Source organism: Enhydra lutris, unplaced genomic scaffold (assembly GCF_002288905.1).
Source record: "Enhydra lutris kenyoni isolate GAN:26980312 unplaced genomic scaffold, ASM228890v2 scaffoldscaffold10, whole genome shotgun sequence".
Taxonomy (NCBI): Eukaryota; Metazoa; Chordata; class Mammalia; order Carnivora; family Mustelidae; genus Enhydra; species Enhydra lutris.
Window position 1 is genome coordinate 7,211,895 of NW_019154094.1, and position 18,299 is coordinate 7,230,193.

Consider the following 18,299-nt stretch of genomic DNA (forward strand, 5'->3'; position numbering starts at 1 on the left):
AAATAATTTATCTGTTACATCCAGAATAAAGAATTCCTACCACTCAACAAAAAACAAAAAACAAAAAAAACCAAACTGATGAAAAAATGGACAAGGATTTGAATAGACTTTTCTTCAGAGAAGATATACAAAGGACCAATAATCACATGAAAAGATATCCAATACTACTAATCAATAAGGAAATGCAGGGGCACCTGGGTGGCTCAGTCAATTGAGCCTCTGACTCTTGGTTTCAGCTCAGGTCATGATCCCAGGGTTGTGTGATGGAGTCTGGTGTGGGGCTCTGCATTCAGCGGGGAGTTTGCTTGAGATTTCCTCTCTCCCTTTCCCACTGCCCCTCCCCCAGCTCGCACTCTCCCTCTCTTTCTAAAAATAAATAAAATCTTTTAAAAAAATAGGGAAATGCAAATGAAAAATACAATGAGATATCACCTCACACCTTTTAAAGATGGCTACCATTAAAAAAAAACCACAAGAACATAATAATGGTTGGCAAGGTTGTGAAGGAATTGGAATACTTTTGCACTGATGGTCAGAATATAAAATGGTGCAGTTGCTGTGTAAAACAGTATGCAGCTCCTTAAAAGATTAAAATGAATTACTATATGATCCAGCAATTCCACTTCTGGGTATATGTCCAAAAGAACTGAAAGTAGGTTCTCAAAGAGATATTACAGCACACCCACATACATAGCCAAAAGGTGGAAGCAACCTAAGTGTCCACCAATGAATGAAAAGATAAACAAAATGTGGTTTACATACAATGGGATATCATTCAGCCTTTAAAAGGAAGGAAATTTTGAAACTTGCTACAATAAAATTTGATGAATGAATTTTGAAAACATTATGCTAAATAAAGTCAGTTACACAAGACAAATACTGTATGATTCTACTTACATGAGGTACCTAGAACAGTCAAATTCATAAATACCGAGAGCAGAACAGTGGTTGCTAGGAGTTAGGGGGAGGGGAGAAGGAGGAGTTATTATTTAATGGGTACAGAGTTTCAGTTTTGCAATATGCAAAGATGTCCAGAGACAGATATCCAGAGACAGATGGTGGTGATTGTTATGAATGCACTTAATGGCAATGAACTGCAACTTTTTAAAATTTAAATTCAATTAATTAACTATAATATATTATTGATTTCAGAGGTAGAGTTCAGTGATTCATCAGTCTTATATAATACCCAGTGCCCATAACATCATGTACCCTCCTTGATGTCCATTATCCAGTCACCCCATCCCTTGATCCCCCTCCCCTCCAACTACCCTCAGTTTGTTTCCTATGATTAAGAGTTTCTTATGGTTTGTCTCCCTGATTTTGTCTTGTTTCATTTTTTCCTCTCTACCTCTATGATTCTCTGTGGTTTTTTTTTAAGATAAAGATTTGTTTTATTTTCTACCAAGGGAAGAAGGAGGATAAATAGAACTGTTTTCCAATTTGCTCTCCACTGTATACACACATACCCACATGCATACATACACATACACACAAACCAAAAATACCCCAACAAAAAAACAAAACTGGGGCGCCTGGGTGGCTCAGTGGGTTAAAGCCTCTGCCTTCAGCTCAGGTCATAATCCCAGGGTCCTGGCATCAAGCCCCAAGCCCCGAGCCCCGAGAGCCCCACATCGCATTGGGCTCTCTGCTCGGCAGGGAGCCTGCTTCCCTTCCTCTCTCTGCCTACTTGTGGACTCTGTCTGTAAAAAAAAAAAAAAAAAAAAAAAAAAAACCAGAAAACTGAGAATCAAATACGAAAACACCCTCAAACTGCACCGACACTTCATATTCTGACCAAAAGAATAGATCCTGGGAGGAAGTGCAAAATGCAAAATCAAATGACCGAAAAATGCTGAACAAACAGCATAATCAATATAAAAAATATTTATATTACTGAACTAGTAACAGTTGATGTTCTCTATGTCTGTAAAACTTTGGAACCACATAGCTGATTTGTTAAATTTAGTCCATGCCAGCTTCCAAACTCCAGAAAAAATTTCGGTTAGCTTCATTCTTTGATGCCTCATCAAAATTTTCTATGAGATGTGGAAAACATCATCGTCCTCTTCATCAATGTCTTCTGGTTTTGTTGCTTTGCTATCCAACACTTGGCCATGGGAACTGTTCAGCTAACTTCCTAAGACTTGTTAAGCTGTCAGCACCAAGCTGACTTAATATTCCAGGAAGCATTTCTGTGATTGGTTTGGCTTCTGCATGCCCAGTAATTGCAAAGGTGTTAGCAGAAAGGGAAGCTTGGACTTTGGGATTGTTGAAACAAATAACTGTCCCATCATCTTTAATCATGTTCACCTCTTCAATACCAGCTATATTATTCATAGCCAGTTTTTTTAGAGAACTCTGGAGTTTTCTGTCATCAGCTGTAGCTGTTCTATGTACCACCTTCTTCTTTCTGTGAGCTGTACCCTTGCCCCCTATCTGGACCTGAGCCTGAAGTTTGGCTAGCTTTTCTTGATCCGTGCTGTTGGTAAATCTGAAGCAGGGAGGGTCCTCTAACAACAGCATGCAGCAAGAACAAGATGGCTGCCTCAGTCAAGACAGAGGAAAAACGAAAAATCTTTTTTAAAGATTTTTATTTATTTATTCAAGAGAGAATGAAAGAGAGAGCACAAGAGGGGTAGGGGCAGAGGGAGAAGCAGACTCTCCGCTGAGCAGGGAGCCTGATGCGGGACTCAATCCTAGCACTCCAGGATCATAACCTGAGCCGAAGGCAGTTGCCCAACCAACTGAGACACCAAGGCACCCCTCTGTTTTGTTTTTTAAATTTCACATATGAGTGAGATCATGTAATAACTGTCTTTCTCTGATTCATTTTGCTTAGCATAATACCCTCTATAAACTGCAAATTTTATTTTTTTTAAAGATTTTTATTTATTTATCTGACAGAAATCACAAGTAGGCAGAGAGAGAGATTGGAGGAAGCAGGCTCCCGGCCGAGCAGAGAACCCGATGCGGGGCTCGATCCCAGGACCCTGGGATCATGACCTGAGCCAAAGGCAGAGGCTTTAACCCACTGAGCCACCCAGGCGCCCCTAAACTGCAAATTTCAAATGGTAAATTTTGTTATTTCCATTTGTCCACAGTTTAAAAAAATTAAATATATATAAAGCAGAAATTAACACTACAATGTATATGTGTATGTGCATGGGTACATAAACGAGAAGTGAAAGATAAAGGAAGTGAAGTGTGGCAAAACATTAACAAGTGGTCCAACTAGGAGGAGTTCACTTGTTCTTCCAACTTTTCAGTAGAGTTGACATTTTTCCTAGTGAATAGGTATTTATTTATTTATTTGAGAGAGAAAGACAGAGAGCACGCTTACATGTGATCAGGGAGAGGGGCAGAGGGAGAGGCTCTATCCCAGGACCCTGCAATCATGAACTGAGCTGAAGGCACTGCTTAAATGACTAAGCACTCAGGCAACCCCTTAAATAAATAAATCTTAAAAAAAAAAAAAAAAAAAAAAGAATTCCAAGGTTTTTTTTTTTTTTTAAACAAAACAAAAAAAAGGTCTTGGTTTGAAGTCAAATAGGAGAAAGTCATGGTTAGTTTGCATGAAGTAAATACTGTTCTTTTAAAAAGTTTTTATTTGATTTTTTAACTTGAATATAGTTGACATATAATGTTACAATTTCAGGTGTATAACATAGTGATTCAATTTCTCTATACATTATGCTATGCTCATTAAGTGTAGCTACCACCTGTCATGATAAAATGCTATTACAATATCACTGACTATATTCCCTATGCTGTGCCTTTTATTACTGTGACTTACTTGTTTTATAAGTGGAAACCTGTATCTCTCACTCCCCTTTACCAATCTATCTTCCCACCCCCTTTCCTCTGGCAACTATCAGTTTCTTCTCTGGATTTATAAGGTCTGATTCTGCTTTGTGTTTATTCATTTCTCCTGTTTTCTAGATTCTACATATGAGTGAAATGATATGGTATTTGTCTTTCTCAGTCTGACTTATTTCACTTAGATAATACCCTCTAGGTCCATCCATGTAGTCACAAATGGCAAGATTTCATCCTTTTTTATGGCCCTGAATAGCCAAAGCAATCTTGAGAAAGAAGATAAAACCTGCAGGTATCATAATACCAGATTTAAAGATCTATTACAAAGCTGTAGCATTCAAAACAGTATGGTATTAGCACAAAAACAGACACACAGATCAATGGAACAGAATAGAGAGCCAATTTGCTCCACTTATATGTTCAATTACTCTATGACAAAGGGGGCAAGAATATACGGTGGGGGAGGGCGCCTGGGTGGTTCAGTGGGTTAAGCCTCTACCTTTGACTTGGGTCATGATCTCAGGGTCCTGGGATCGAGCCCCACATCGGGCTTTCTGCTCAGCAGGGAGGCTGCTCCCCCCGCTCTCTTTGCCTGCCTCTCTGCCTACTTGTGACCTCTCTCTGTCAAATAAATAAATAAAATCTTAAAAAAAAAAAAAAAAAGAAAATACAGTGGGGGAAAAGACAGCTCTCTTCAACAAATGATTCAGGAAAAACTAGACAGCTACAAGGAAAAGAATGAAACAGAACCACTTTCTGACACCATACACAAAAATAAACTCAAAATAGATTAAAGACCTAAATGTGAGACCTGAAACCATAAAAGTCCTAGAGGAGAATACAGGCAGTAATTTCTCTGACATCAGCCATGGCAACATTTTTCTAGGTATGTCTTCTGAGACAAGGGAAACAAAAATAAACTACATCAAAATAAAAAGCTTCTGCACAGCAAAGGAAACCATCAACAAAACAAAAAGGCAACCTACTGAAAGGAGAAGATATCTGCAAATGATGTATCTAATAAGGAGTTAATATCCAAAATATATAAAGAAGTTACATAACTCAACACCAAAAAAACCCAAACTGACTAAAAAATGGGAAAGACAGAGCACCTGGCTGGCTCAGTTGGTAGAGTGCTCAACTCTTGATCTCAGGGTTGTGGGTTTGAACCTCACGTTGGGTACAGAGATAACTTAAAAATAAAAAATTTTTTTAAAGGTTTTTTTTTTTTTTTAATTTATTTGACAGAGATTACAAGTAGACAGAGAGGCAGGCAGAGAGAGAGAAGGAAGCAGGCTATGTGGGGCTCGATCCCAGGGTCCTGGGATCGAGCCCCACATTAGGCTCTTTGCTCCGCAGGGAGCCTGCTTCCTCCTCTCTCTCTGTCTGCCTCTCTGCCTACTTGTGATCTCTGTCTGTCAAATAAATAAATAATAAAATCTTTAAAAAAAAATGGGAAAGACAATTACCATATGATTTCACTCATATGTGAATTTAGGAAAGAAGACAAATGAACAAAGGAAGAAAGAGACAAACAAAAAACCATTCATATGCACAGAACAAACTGGTGGTTGCTAGAGAGGATGTAGAAGGGAGGGGGGATTGGTAAAATCGGTGAGGGGGATTAAGAGTACACTTACCATGATGAGCACTGAGTAATGTACAGAATTGTTGTTATTATTATAATCCACACTTGAAACTAATATAACACTGTATATTAGCTATATTCAAATAAAAAATAACGTTAACATAAAATTTTTTTAAATGGGCAGAGGACTTGAGTAGACATTTCTCCCAAGAAGACATGGGGATGGCCAAGACGCATGAAAAGATGCTCAGCATCACCAATCATCAGGGAAATGCAAGTCAAAGCCACAGTGAAGTACCACCCTATCCTTGCCAGAATGGCTAAAATTTAAAAGGGCATGCATAGTTTTTAAAGTAAATTAAATAATGTGTTGAAATTCACTGAATTTATTTCATAATATATTAAACTAAAATTTAAAAATGCAAACTTATGGTGCACCTGGGTGGCTCAGTCGGTTAAGTGTCCGACTCTTGATTTCAGGGTCATTGAATTCAAGCCCCATGTTGGGCTCCATGCTACTTAAAAATAAATAAATAAATGCAAACTTAAAGTTGCTATATTCATAAATCATGCAAAAAAGATAAAATGATTTTTTTTTAATTTCTAAAGCATTCTCTGTTACTATGAAAGAGTTCAAAGGTAAAAAAATGTTGAATTGCAATGGAAAAAACATAATTAAAGACAAGAGTCTTAAGGGCTTTAGCTTGAATAAATGAGTGGATGAACATGCTGCTGCCTGATAAACTTCTGTGCAATTTAATTCTAAGTTAGTACATGTCTTCTAAGGTTTTACAGGGCCAGGAGAAACGGCTGCTGTCAGAGCCAGATAAACTGCCAAGGCATCCAGAGAATGCTATCAACAATTACCGCGGTCAAAGAGATCACCTTATTCTAATTTCACCACTGTTTACAGAGAGCTCAAAACAGATCACATCAGCCTTTATATGGATCGGACAAAATATTCAACTGGCATAGCAGGTGTAAGAAAACCTTCCAACAGAAAACACTACCTAAAATGTTCTCCGATTTTCATTATAAACAAATACTGATAAGGGATAAGAAGACTTAAAATGTAACCTGGCCTGAAAACATGTGCCTCAAAAAATTAACAAATGCCATCTCAGTGATCAGTGAAACTAAAATTCCTGATTCCTGATAAAAGGAACTCCTAAATGCTGACGGGCCCTGAAAGTTAAAACATGGTTTTAAACAGGTAGGATATTATATGTGGTGAGTGATATTAAGATCATACTAGAGAAATCAAAAACATTTCCAAAAGTCTCTCCTATTTTATTTTATTATTTTTTAAAGTTTTACTTATTTATTTGAGAGAGAAAGAGCACGAGTGGGAGGGACAGAGAGAGAAGAGTCTGAGGCCGACTCCACGCTGCATGCAGACCCTGACACGAGGCTCCATGTCATGACCCTGAGATCAGGATCTGAGCCAAAACCAAGAGTTGGTGGCTCAACCAGCCACCACCCAAGTGCCCCAAAGTCTCTGTTTTAAATTCAAACATGTGATCAATAAGATAACAGAATCTTCACTATGAATGTAATAGGACATGTCATGAAAACCTGGAGAACATAATCCAAGCCCAACTAAGGTAGGGCAAGATTCAGGAGGACACAACATCCTTCAACTGCTGGAAAGGCAAAGAGGAGGCACGCTGGACTTAAATGGGGCCAGCAGGATGTTAGCAGCACAGTTGGGCTGGGAGTTGAGTGAGTCCGTGATTTCAGTAAATGAAAGGGGTATGATATGGCATGAGCAATGTGAGACGAGAGCACAGAGATGAGGGTCAAGAGGGGAGCAAGGGTCATTTTGGAAGCCATTCTATGGCAGAACAATATTCAGTAGTAGTAAGCTGGTTATCTTTTTTTTTAAAGATTTTATTTATTTATTTGTCAGAGAGAGAGAGGGAGAGAGAGCAAGCATAGGCAGACAGAATGGCAGGCAGAGGCAGAGGAAGAAGCAGGCTCCCTGCTGAGCAAGGAGCCCGATGTGGGACTCGATCCCAGGACGCTGGGATCATGACCTGAGCCGAAGGCAGCTGCTTAACCAACTGAGCCACCCAGGCGTCCCGTAAGCTGGTTATCTATATGCACTTTCTTTCTCCTTCAGCTGGGGAAGAGCAGAAAGGTATCATTCAATCTATAAATTAGGGTGCTGTCACAGATCCCAAAATCATAAAACGTCAGAGTCGTAAAGTATCTATGAAGTCATCTGGTTCGGCCATGACAAGTAAGGTTCATCTCCTACAGTAACTCTAACTGATGTCACTGGTCCACCTGAATCACCACTGACTCCTTCCTCTCTTTCATTACTCACACTTACTTCATTAACAACTCCATCTGCTTTCCCTCCCACTTTATTTCTCCTATCAGTTTACCTTTCTCCAGCTCCACTGTCATCCTAGCCTGAAGTGCATCCTTTCTTGCCTGGATAACTTGCAGCAGCCTCCAAAAGTGTCTTCCAACCACCAGTTCTGCTCCACACCAATCTACTCTCCACACAGTTGTCAAAAAAGGGATCTTAAAATTTTGGAAGACAATCTGGAAGCTTCTGTCAAAATTTTTAATGTGAACTGCCTTTAACCAAGCAACAATTCCACTTCTAGGAATATGAATGAAAATATATATATATATATATATATATATGTATCACAATCATCACAGTGTAATATGTAACAGCCAGAAAAAAAGAAAAGAGAAGTTGTCTTAAAAATTAAAAAAAAAAAAAAAAGAAATGAAGGAAATGTTGGTGTAGCGAGAGTACAAACCTCTAAGTAGCCATTAAAATGGATGTAACACACCAACATGAACGGACAGGGAGATCTTCAAGATACAGCGTTATGTGAAGAAAGCTGTACAAACACATTATGATATAATCCTTATTTTCTAACAATTTTGTCTTTAATCAGACTACTACATATCACAGATTTTAAAAAGTCAAATAGCACTATAAGCTATAACTAAGAAAACAGTATCAGCAAAACACAGCCATCCTTCAACCCATCTCTCCCTATTCCCAATTTCTGCTCCCCAGAGGCAACCACATCAACTCTTTCAGCTATTTCTCCTCAGATTAACTTCAAATTTCCAAATAACAATTACATTACTAATCCTCTTTCAGTTTTAATTATCCTTTGACTTAAAAAAAAAAAGACTTATTTCACAGAGAGAGAGTGACAGAGAATGTAAGCGGGGGAGCTGCAGAGGGAGGAGAGGGAGAAGCAGGTTCCCTACTGAGCCAGGAGCCCCACATGAGGGGCTCCACACCAGGACCCAGGAATCACTACCTGAGCTAAAGGCAGATGCTCAACCAGCTGAGCCACCCAGGTGCCCCTTGTTTGACTTTTAACTCTGAAAAAGAGTAGGAACAGGCTTGCAGAGAAGCCAGATAGGATAATCTAGATCCCTGACAACTTCCTGAAGCTCCCTGTCCTACTGATCCGGGGCTGCTACACTTCAGGCTTCCTTTAAGTGCTATTATTTGTCACTCACAAACCTAATCCTAATCAATACAGAAATCAAAGCAAATTCGGCCTATCAAGATGACAAAGAAGGCTGGAAATCATGCACATGGAATAACAGTATCTAACACACATGTGCCAGGATCTGGCCCGAGTACTTCATGGGTATTAAGTCACTTAATTCTCACACAAGCTTTATGCGGTAATATTTAATAGAAAAATAATCGAAGACAGGGTTAAATAACTCACTCTACTAACAAAGATGGAACCAGGTTCGGTGGCAGGCAGCCTTAGCTTCATAGCCCATGCTCTCAGCCAGCCACACAGGTACCTGTAGAGAGGTTAGGATCAAGAATCACCCAGAGGGACACCTGGTGGCTCAGTCCTTAAGCCTCTGCCTTCGGCTCAGGTCACAATCCCAGGATGCTGGGATGAGCCCCACTTCAGGCTCTCTGCTAAGCTGGGAAGCCTGCTTCTCCCTCTCCCACTCCCCCTGCTTGTATTCCTTCTCTCTGTGTGTCTCTCTCTGTCAAATAAATAAATAAAACCTTTAAAACAAAACAAAAAAGAATCACCGGGGGGGATGCTAGCAGGGTAACTAGATAACACTCACCTCCATGCAAGTTTAGGAAAGCACCTTTTTTCTTGAAATGTCTAAAATGTCTTTTTAAATGAAGTTAAAAACTACCACTAGAAATTTGTATCTGGAGTCCTGACTGAATAATTTCTTAGAACTAGCTCAGTTTATCAGTACTTTCATTAGGCAAAATCTGTTGAACCAGGTTCAAAATCAAGTGCTTTTCTAAGATCAACATTAATAGTTCTTTTTAGGGGCCCCTGGGTGGCTCAGCTGATTAAGTGCCTGCCTTTGGTTCAGGTCATGATCCTTGGGTCCTGGGATCCAGCCCCACCAGGGAGCCCGCTTCTCCTTCTCCCTCCCTCTCTGTCCTCCCACCCTCATGCAATCATGCGCGCATGCGCTCACGCGCGCGCGCGTTCTCTCTCTAAAAAATAAGTAAATAAAATCTTTTTTAAAAAAGTTTTTAAAACTGTTATTTTTTTCCCATTTAAAATAAATCCACTTAAGTACAAAGAGTCATTACAAAGAAAAAGAGAAGTATGGGCCAAATAGACAAAGGAGATTAAGAGATAAAGACTTCCAGTTATAGGGGCACCTGGGTGGCTCAGTCGTTAAGTAGCTGCCTTCGGCTGGTTCAGGTCCTGATTTCAGGACCCCAGGCGGGCTCCCTGCTTTGCGGGAAGCCAGCTTCTCCCTTTCCCACTCCCTCTGCTTTTATTCCTCTCTCATTGTGTCTCTGTCAAATTAAACAAACAAACAAAAAGACGACTTCCAGTTTTGGGGGCGACTGGGTGGCTCAGTCGTTAAACGGCTGCCTTTGGCTCAGGTCATGATCTCTGGATCCTGGGATCCAGCCCTACATCGGGCTCCCTGCTCGGCAGGAAGCCTGCTTCTCCCTCTTCCACTCCCTCTGCTTGTGTTCCCTCTCTCGCTGTGTCTCTGTCAAATGAATAAATAAAATCTTAAAAAAAAAAAAAAAAAAAAGAAGACTTCCAGTTATAAAATAAGTCACAGGGATGAAAAGTACAGCATAGGGAGTACAGCGAATAAAATTGTAATAATCCTGTATGGTGACTACACTTAGTGTGGTAAGCAAAGAGTAGTGAATAGAACCATCCAATCGCTATGCCATACACTTGGAACTAATATAACACTGTATGTCAATTATATTTCAATTATACTTTCTTTTTTAAAAAACAGAAAGAAAAATAATCATACTTGGCCATAGCTTAAACACTCAGGGGGGGCACTGAGTCTGCAATAGCTGGGGACAAAAAGGAAAACATGCCACTTTTTAAAAATAACAGCTTTTTCTGAAATTAATAGCTTTATTGAGGTAGAATTCACATACCATATAGTTTACCGTTTAAAGTCTGCAACTCAGGGGTACCTGGGTGGCTCAGTCAGTTAAGCATCCGCCTTTGGCTCAGGTCATGGTCCCAGAGTCCTGGGATCAAGCCCCGCATCCGACTCTTTGCTCAGCAGGGAGCCTGCTTCCTCCTCTCTCTCTGCCTGCCTCTCTGCCTACTTGTGATCTCTGTCTGTCAAATAAATAAAATAAAAATGAGAGGCGCCCGGGTGGTCAGTGGGTTAAGCCTCTGCCTTCGGCTCAGGTCATGATCTCAAGGTCCTGGGATCGAGCCCCGCATCGGACTCTCTGCTCAGCAGGGAGCCTGCTTCCCCATCTCTCTCTGCCTACCTCTCTGCCTACTTGTGATCTCCCTCTCTCTGTGTCAAATAAATAAAATCTTAAAAAAATTTTTTTTTAAATACCCCCAGACAGCACCCCACTACCTTCCATGAAGCTCCAGTCTTCCAAACACAAACTACTAACCACATCATTTCCCAGATGAGTAAAATCTCTGATAACTTGCCATTGTCTCTGAATAAGGTCCAAAGTAGTTCTCTCAAGGACTTTTCAAGACTTTGCCTATTATGTGCTAGATACTATATCAGGAGATAGATAAATGAAACAAAAAATTTTATCAACAGAATCAGAGTAAAGGAAGCATTTCAGAGATTGCTCTGAGTTCACCAAATCCTGTTTTCTTTTCGTACGGGACACACAGCTACACCGTTTCCTAGCCTCTCTGGCAGCTAGGGACAATACTGAACCATTCTGGCTAATGGAACATTGGTGACTAATGTTGCCAAATCCAGCCTGACCCCTTAAAATCCTCCATGGGATCGTTCATGTTCTCTTCCCTCCTCTTTCAACTAGTTGCAGAGAAGTCAGCATAAGACTGAGTCTCCAGAGAAGCCCTTCCCAACCAGGGTTTCCTGAGAGAATTAAGCCCTTAATACAATGATGTAAGTAAGTAGACTAATTCCTCAGTTCTCCCACGGATGGCATATAATCAGTACCACTCCAGAATCACAGAGAAATTAACTTGCTGCATACAACAGATGTCTTAAGGCATTAGGGTTTAATTATTTCCTCAGAATTCCAGTTGCAAGGGCTACTCTAGGGGTTTAAGGAGCCTGGGTCTCTGAATATGTGGGTGCAGAGGCCTAGCCCTGCCAATGCACATTAGACTGTGACCTGAGCAAGAAAAAACAAAACTCTGTATTTAACAAGATAAATAAAGATTGTACTGGATTATAACTCATAGAAGAAAAAATCCATAAATCTATACTGGTATATATAATATATATTAATATATAATTATTAATATTATAACATTGCCACATTAATTATTATATTAATAATTATTAATATCATGTTATAATATTAATATATATTATATATTAATATATTAATAATATAATACATAATACATATGTATGTCATACATTCTTAGAGTAAAATTCTGACCAATAAAAGAAAAAGGAGAGATGGAAAATTTTTTAAATCTCCATCTGGCAAGCATCATCGTAAATAACTGTTCAAGGCAAGAATCATCAATGGATACTCAAAAGCATGAAGAGAAACAGTATTTTTACGATCTCAAAGTATCTCCTCCACAAAATACCACTAATTAGAAAATAATTATAACTTTACAATGGAGTAACCTGGACAGATACATCCTTAACCAAGTGATTAAAGCTGATACCACCAGTAATAGGACAAAAAAGACACCTTGTGTCTTCTGATATAATGCACTGAGAAGGACACAGCACTACCTCTGTGGTATTCTTACTAAAAACTTATAACCTGGATTTAATCCAGAAGAAATAACAGACTAACCCAAATCAAAGGACAGTCTATAAAATACATGGTCAACATTCTCCAGAAGTGTTAAAGTCATGAAGGATAAAATTTGTTTAGTTCAAAAAATGTCACTGTTTAGTTCATAGTTGTCATGTCATTAAGGAGACATAACAATTAATTCAGCATTTGATTCTGGATAGGATCCTGAGTCAGAAAAAAGTTGTTTTGTTATAAAGAAGACTACTATAGTAGATAGCTGATAAAAACTAAACATCTGTAGATTAGATATTAGGTACTAGTATTATACCAAAGTTCTTCCTATATTTTGATCACTGTATTGTGGTTATGTAAGAGAATACCATCCCTCCTTTTTTAAAGGAAACAAACTGAAATATTTAGAAATAAAGTGGCATCGGGGCACCTGGGTGGTAGTCAGTTAAGCATCTGAATCATGGTTTTGGCTTAGGTTGTGATCTCAGGGTGGTGAGAGGGAGCCCCACATCAGGCTCCATGCTCTGTGTGGAGTCTCTCCCTTTCCCTCTGCCCCTCCCACTCTGTGCCCTCTCTCCCTCTGCCTCTCTCTAAAATAAATAAATAGGAGAGCCTGTGTTGTTCAGTTGGTTAAGCATCTGCCTTCAGCTCAGGTCATGATCTCAGGATCCTGGGATGGAGCCATGCATCGGGCTCCCTGCTCAGTGGGGAGTCTGCTTCTCCCTCTGTCTCTCTCCCTGGCTTGTGTGCTCTCTGTCAAATAAATAAATAAATAAAATCTTAAAAAATAAAATAAATAAATAAATGGGGTGCCTGGATGGGTCAGTAGGTTAAGTCTCTGCCTTTGGCAGAGGTCATGATCTCAGGGTCCTAGGATCAAGCCCCACATTGGGGGAGCTTGCTCAGTGGGGAGCCTGCTTCCCCCCCACCCCCTGCCTCTGCCTGCCTCTCTGCCTACTTGTGATCTCTGTCAAATAAATAAAATATTTTTTAAAGTTAAATAAAAAAATAATAATCTTTTTAAAAAAGGAAATAAAAGGGCATCATGCCTGCAATAACTGATGCTATCTTTAAAATGTTCATAGTAGTCACACATTATTTTAGAATAATTTTTATTTCAATATTGAATTAAAATATCTATCTTGATTCCTGAGTTTTTTGGTACCCACTCAAATTTTGTGTCCAAGCCAAATGCCTCATTCTCCTCATGCTTCCCAGCCCTACTATTACAATTCAGAAAAAAAAAAAAAAAAAAAAAAAAAGTGTGTGCCTAACAGAGAAAAATAACATGACAAAGCAAATGTGATAAATGTTAACATTTGGGGAATGTGGATATGAGAATTCTCTGTTCCACTTGCACTTTTCTATATGTCTGAAATTATTTCAAAAGACGTTAAGGGGCGCCTGGGTGGCTCAGTGGGTTAAGCCGCTGCCTTCGGCTCAGGTCATGATCTCAGGGTCCTGGGATCGAGTCCCGCATCGGGCTCTCTGCTCAGCAGGGAGCCTGCTTCCCTCTCTCTCTCTCTCTGCCTGCCTCTCTGTCTACTTGTGATCTCTCTCTGTCAAATAAATAAATAAAATCTTTAAAAAAAAAAAAGACGTTAAAAATGAGTTCTGAATGAAAATATGGATATCTGGAAAATTAGAAAATATGTTTATTGGGGAACCTGGGTGGCTCAGTCATTAAGCGTCCCAGGATCCCAGGGTCCTGGGATCAAGCCCTGCATTGGGCTCCCTGCTCCGCGGGAAGCCTGCTTCTCCCACTCTCCCTGCTTGTGTTCCCTCTCTCACTCTCTGTCAAATAAAATCTTTAAAAATACACACACACACACACACACACACACACACACACACACACATATGTATATGTTTATTCCTAAGAGAATGGTCAAACAGATCCTGACTAATTACAGAGCCTTCAAAAATCATTTTGGAGGGGCGCCTGGGTGGCTCAGTTGGTTGGGCAGCTGCCCTTGGCTCAGGTCATGGATCCAGGGTCCTGGGATTGAGCCCCGCATCAGGCTCCCTGCTTAGCAGAGAGCCTGCTTCTCTTTCACCCTCTGCCTGCCACTCTGTGTACTTGTGCTCTCTATCTCTCTGTCAGACAAATAAATAAAATCTTTAAAAAAAAAATCATTTTGGAGGGGCACCTGGTTGGTTCAATCAACAGAGCATGTGACTCTTGATCTCAGGATTGTGAGTTCAACCCCACATTGGGTGTAGAAATTACTTAGAAATAAAATCTTTAAAAAATTATGGACCCACAGCTATATGGTCAACTAATCTTGGACAAAGCAGGAAAGAATGTCCAATGGAAAAAAGACGGTCTCTTCAACAAATGGTGTTGGGACAACTGGATAGCTACAAGCAGAAGAATGAGACTAGATCACTTTCTTACACCTTACACAAAAATAAATTCAAAATGGATGAAAGACCTAAATGTGAGACAGGAAACCATCAAAATCCTAGAGGAGAAGACAGGCAGAAACCTCTTTGACCTCAGCCATAGCAACTTCTTATTAGAAACATGTCACCAGAGGCAAGGGAAACAAAAGCAAAAATGAACTGCTCGGACTTCATCAAGATAAAAAGCTTCTGCACAGGGGTGCCTGGGTGGCTCAGTCATTAAGAATCTGCCTTCAGCTCAGGTCATGATCCCAGTGTCCTGGGATCGAGCCCCACATAGGGCTCTCCGTTCAGTGGGAAGCTGCTTCTTCCTCTCCCACTCCCCCTGCTTGTGTTCCCTCTCTCTTTGTCTGTCAAATAAATAAATAAAATTAAAAAAAAAAAAAAGCTTCTGCACACTGAAGGAAACAACAAAACTAAAAGGCAGCCTACAGAATGAAAGAAGATATCTGCAAACAACATATCTGATAAGGGGTTAGTACCCGAAATCTACAAATAACTTACCAAACTCAACATCCAAAAAAACAAATAATCCAGTTAAGAGATGGGCAGAAAACATGAACACTTTTACGAAGAAGACATCCAGATGGCTAACACACACATGAAAAGATGCTCAACATCACTCAGCATCAGGGAAATACAAATCAAAACCATGAGATACCACCTCACCCCTGTCAGAATGGCTAAAAATAACAACACAAGCAACAAGTGTTGGCGAGGATGTGGAGAAAACGGAACCCTCTTGCACTGTTGGTGGGAATGCAAATTGCTGCAGCCACCCTGAAGAACAGTTTGGAGGTTCCTCAAAAAGTTAAAAATAGAACTACCCTGGGGTGCCTGGGTGGCTCAGTTGGTTAAGCATCTGCCTTTGGCTCAGGTTGTGATCCTGAAGTCCTGAGACCAAGCACCACATCAGGCTCCCCACTCAATGGGGAGCCCATATCTCCCTCTCCCTCTGTCCTTCCTCCCATCCCGCTCATGCTCTCTCTCTCAAATAAATAAAATCTTTTTAAAAAGAAAGAAAAGAACGAACGAACAAACTACCCTACAACCGAGAAATTGCACTACTAGGCACTTACCCAAAGGATAAAAAGTACAGATTCAAAGTACATCTAGCTCTCTGCTTGGCAGGGAGCCTGCCTCCCCCCTCTCTGCCTGCCTCTCTGCCTACTTGTGAGATCTCTGTCAAATAAATAAATAAAAATATTTAAAAATAAAAAAGTACAGATTCAAAGTAAGATCTGCCCCCCCATGTTTATAGCAACATTATCAACATAGCCAAGACAGACCAAATGTCCATCCACTGATAAATGGATAAGAAAATATGGTATAAGGGTGCCTGGATAGCTCAGTCGGTTGGGTGTCTGTCTTCTGCTCAGGCCATGATCTTGGAGTCCTGGGATCGAGTGCCACATTGGGCTCCCTGTTCAGTGGGGAGCCTGCTTCTCCTTCTACCCCACCCATGCTCATGCTTTCTCTCACCATCTCTCTCTCAAATAAATGAATAAAATATTTTTTAAAAAGTTGTGGTACACACACACACACACACACACACACACACACACACACACACTGGAATATTACTTGGCCATCAAAAAGAATGAAATTGTGCCATTTGCAATGACCTGGGTGGAGCTAGACTGCATTACACTAAGTGAAATAAGTCAGTCAGAGAAAGACAAATACCATAAGACAAATACCATATGATCTCACTCATATGTGGAATTTAAGAAAGAAAACAGATGAACATATGGGAAGAGGGGAAAGAATAAAAGGAGAGAGGGAAATGGAAACAAGCCATAAGTGACTTTTTTAAAAAAAGATTTATTTCAGAGAGAGAAAGAGAGAGGGAGCACTCAATCAGGAAGAGGGGCAGAGGGACTCCTCTCCTAATGGGGCTATGAGGCTATCTCCTAATGGGAGATGGGGCTCCATCTCCTAATCTGGAGATCATGACTGAAGCCGAAACCAAGAGTCAGATGCTCAACTAACCAAGCTACCCAGGTGCCAACAATAAGTGACTCTTAACAACAGAAAACAAACTGACGGTTGACGGAGACAGGCAGGGGCAGATGGGCTAGATGGGTGATGGGTATTAAAGAGGGTACTTGTTGTGATGATCACCAGGTGTTGCATGTAAGGGACGAATCACTGAATTTTACTCCAGAAACCAATATTGCACTGTATGTTACCTAACTTTTTAAAAACCTGAAAACTTCTAATTTCATAAAAGAAGATGTTATTTGAAAAAACATCAAGTTTTTGGAGACCATTTAATGACAAGGAAAAACAATACTCATTGTAGGTTAATCAGAGCAAAAATTGCCTGATGCTATATAAATGTCAGGGTTGTTTTTTTTTTTTAAGATTTTATTTATTTATTTGACAGAGAGATAGAGAGAGATCATAGGCAGGCAGAGGTAGAGGAAGAAGCAGGCTTCCAGCTGAGCAAGGAGCCTGATGTGGGACTTGATCCCAGGACCCTGGGATCATGACCTGAGCCGAAGGCAGATGCTTAACTGACTGAGCCACCCAGGCGTTCCTACAATGCCGGTTTTTACATACACGTTTTCACCTGTGCATAAATAAAAAAAGAAAACCACCAAAATGCTAATGTTTTCTTTGGGTGATAGACTCAGGGACAATTTACATTTTCTTTATGTTTTTGTATAATTTCTAAATTTAAAAGTAAAAATATGGGGCGCCTGGGTGGCTCAGTGGGTTGGGCCTCTGCCTTCGGCTCAGGTCGTGATCCCGGAGTCCTGGAATCGAGCCCTGCGTCGGGCTTTCTGCTCAGCGGGGAGCCTGCTTCTCTCTCTCTGCCTCCCTCTCTGCCTACTTGTGATCTCTGTCAAATAAATAAATAAAATCTTTAAAAAAAAATAAAAGTAAAAATATATTACTGCTAGAAGAAATACATTCTTTTAATGTAAAATATGAAACAAAACAGAACTATGAACCACCAGCTCTTTGTCAGTGAACAGTGAAAACAGTATTGAGAGTCAGAACTTGATGTCTTATCTATTAAAAATTCAGATATTCTTTTCCCAGCTGAAATATGTGGTCCTCTCAAAAGAAAATACAATGAGCTCATTTCATGCTAATTTTATATGTGTTCCTTTGTTAACATATTGAGAGATGGATATGTTAACCCATTGATTAATGGGGTGCCTGGGTGGCTCAGTGGGTTAAAGCCTCTGCCTTTGGCCCAGGTCATGATCCCAGGCTCCTGGGATGGAGCCCTGCATTGGGCTCTCTGCTCAGTGGGGAGCTTGCTTTCCCTCTCTCTCT

General features: G+C 40.2%; 1 protein-coding gene and 1 pseudogene across 3 annotated transcripts in view; both read right to left on the bottom strand.

The window, feature by feature from the left end:
* LOC111143823 (protein kinase cAMP-dependent type II regulatory subunit alpha) overlaps positions 1 to 18,299 on the bottom strand; it is a 122,106-nt gene that overhangs the window by 67,853 nt on the left and 35,954 nt on the right. The window lies entirely within an intron of this gene.
* LOC111143896 lies at positions 1,966 to 2,500 on the bottom strand (annotated as a pseudogene).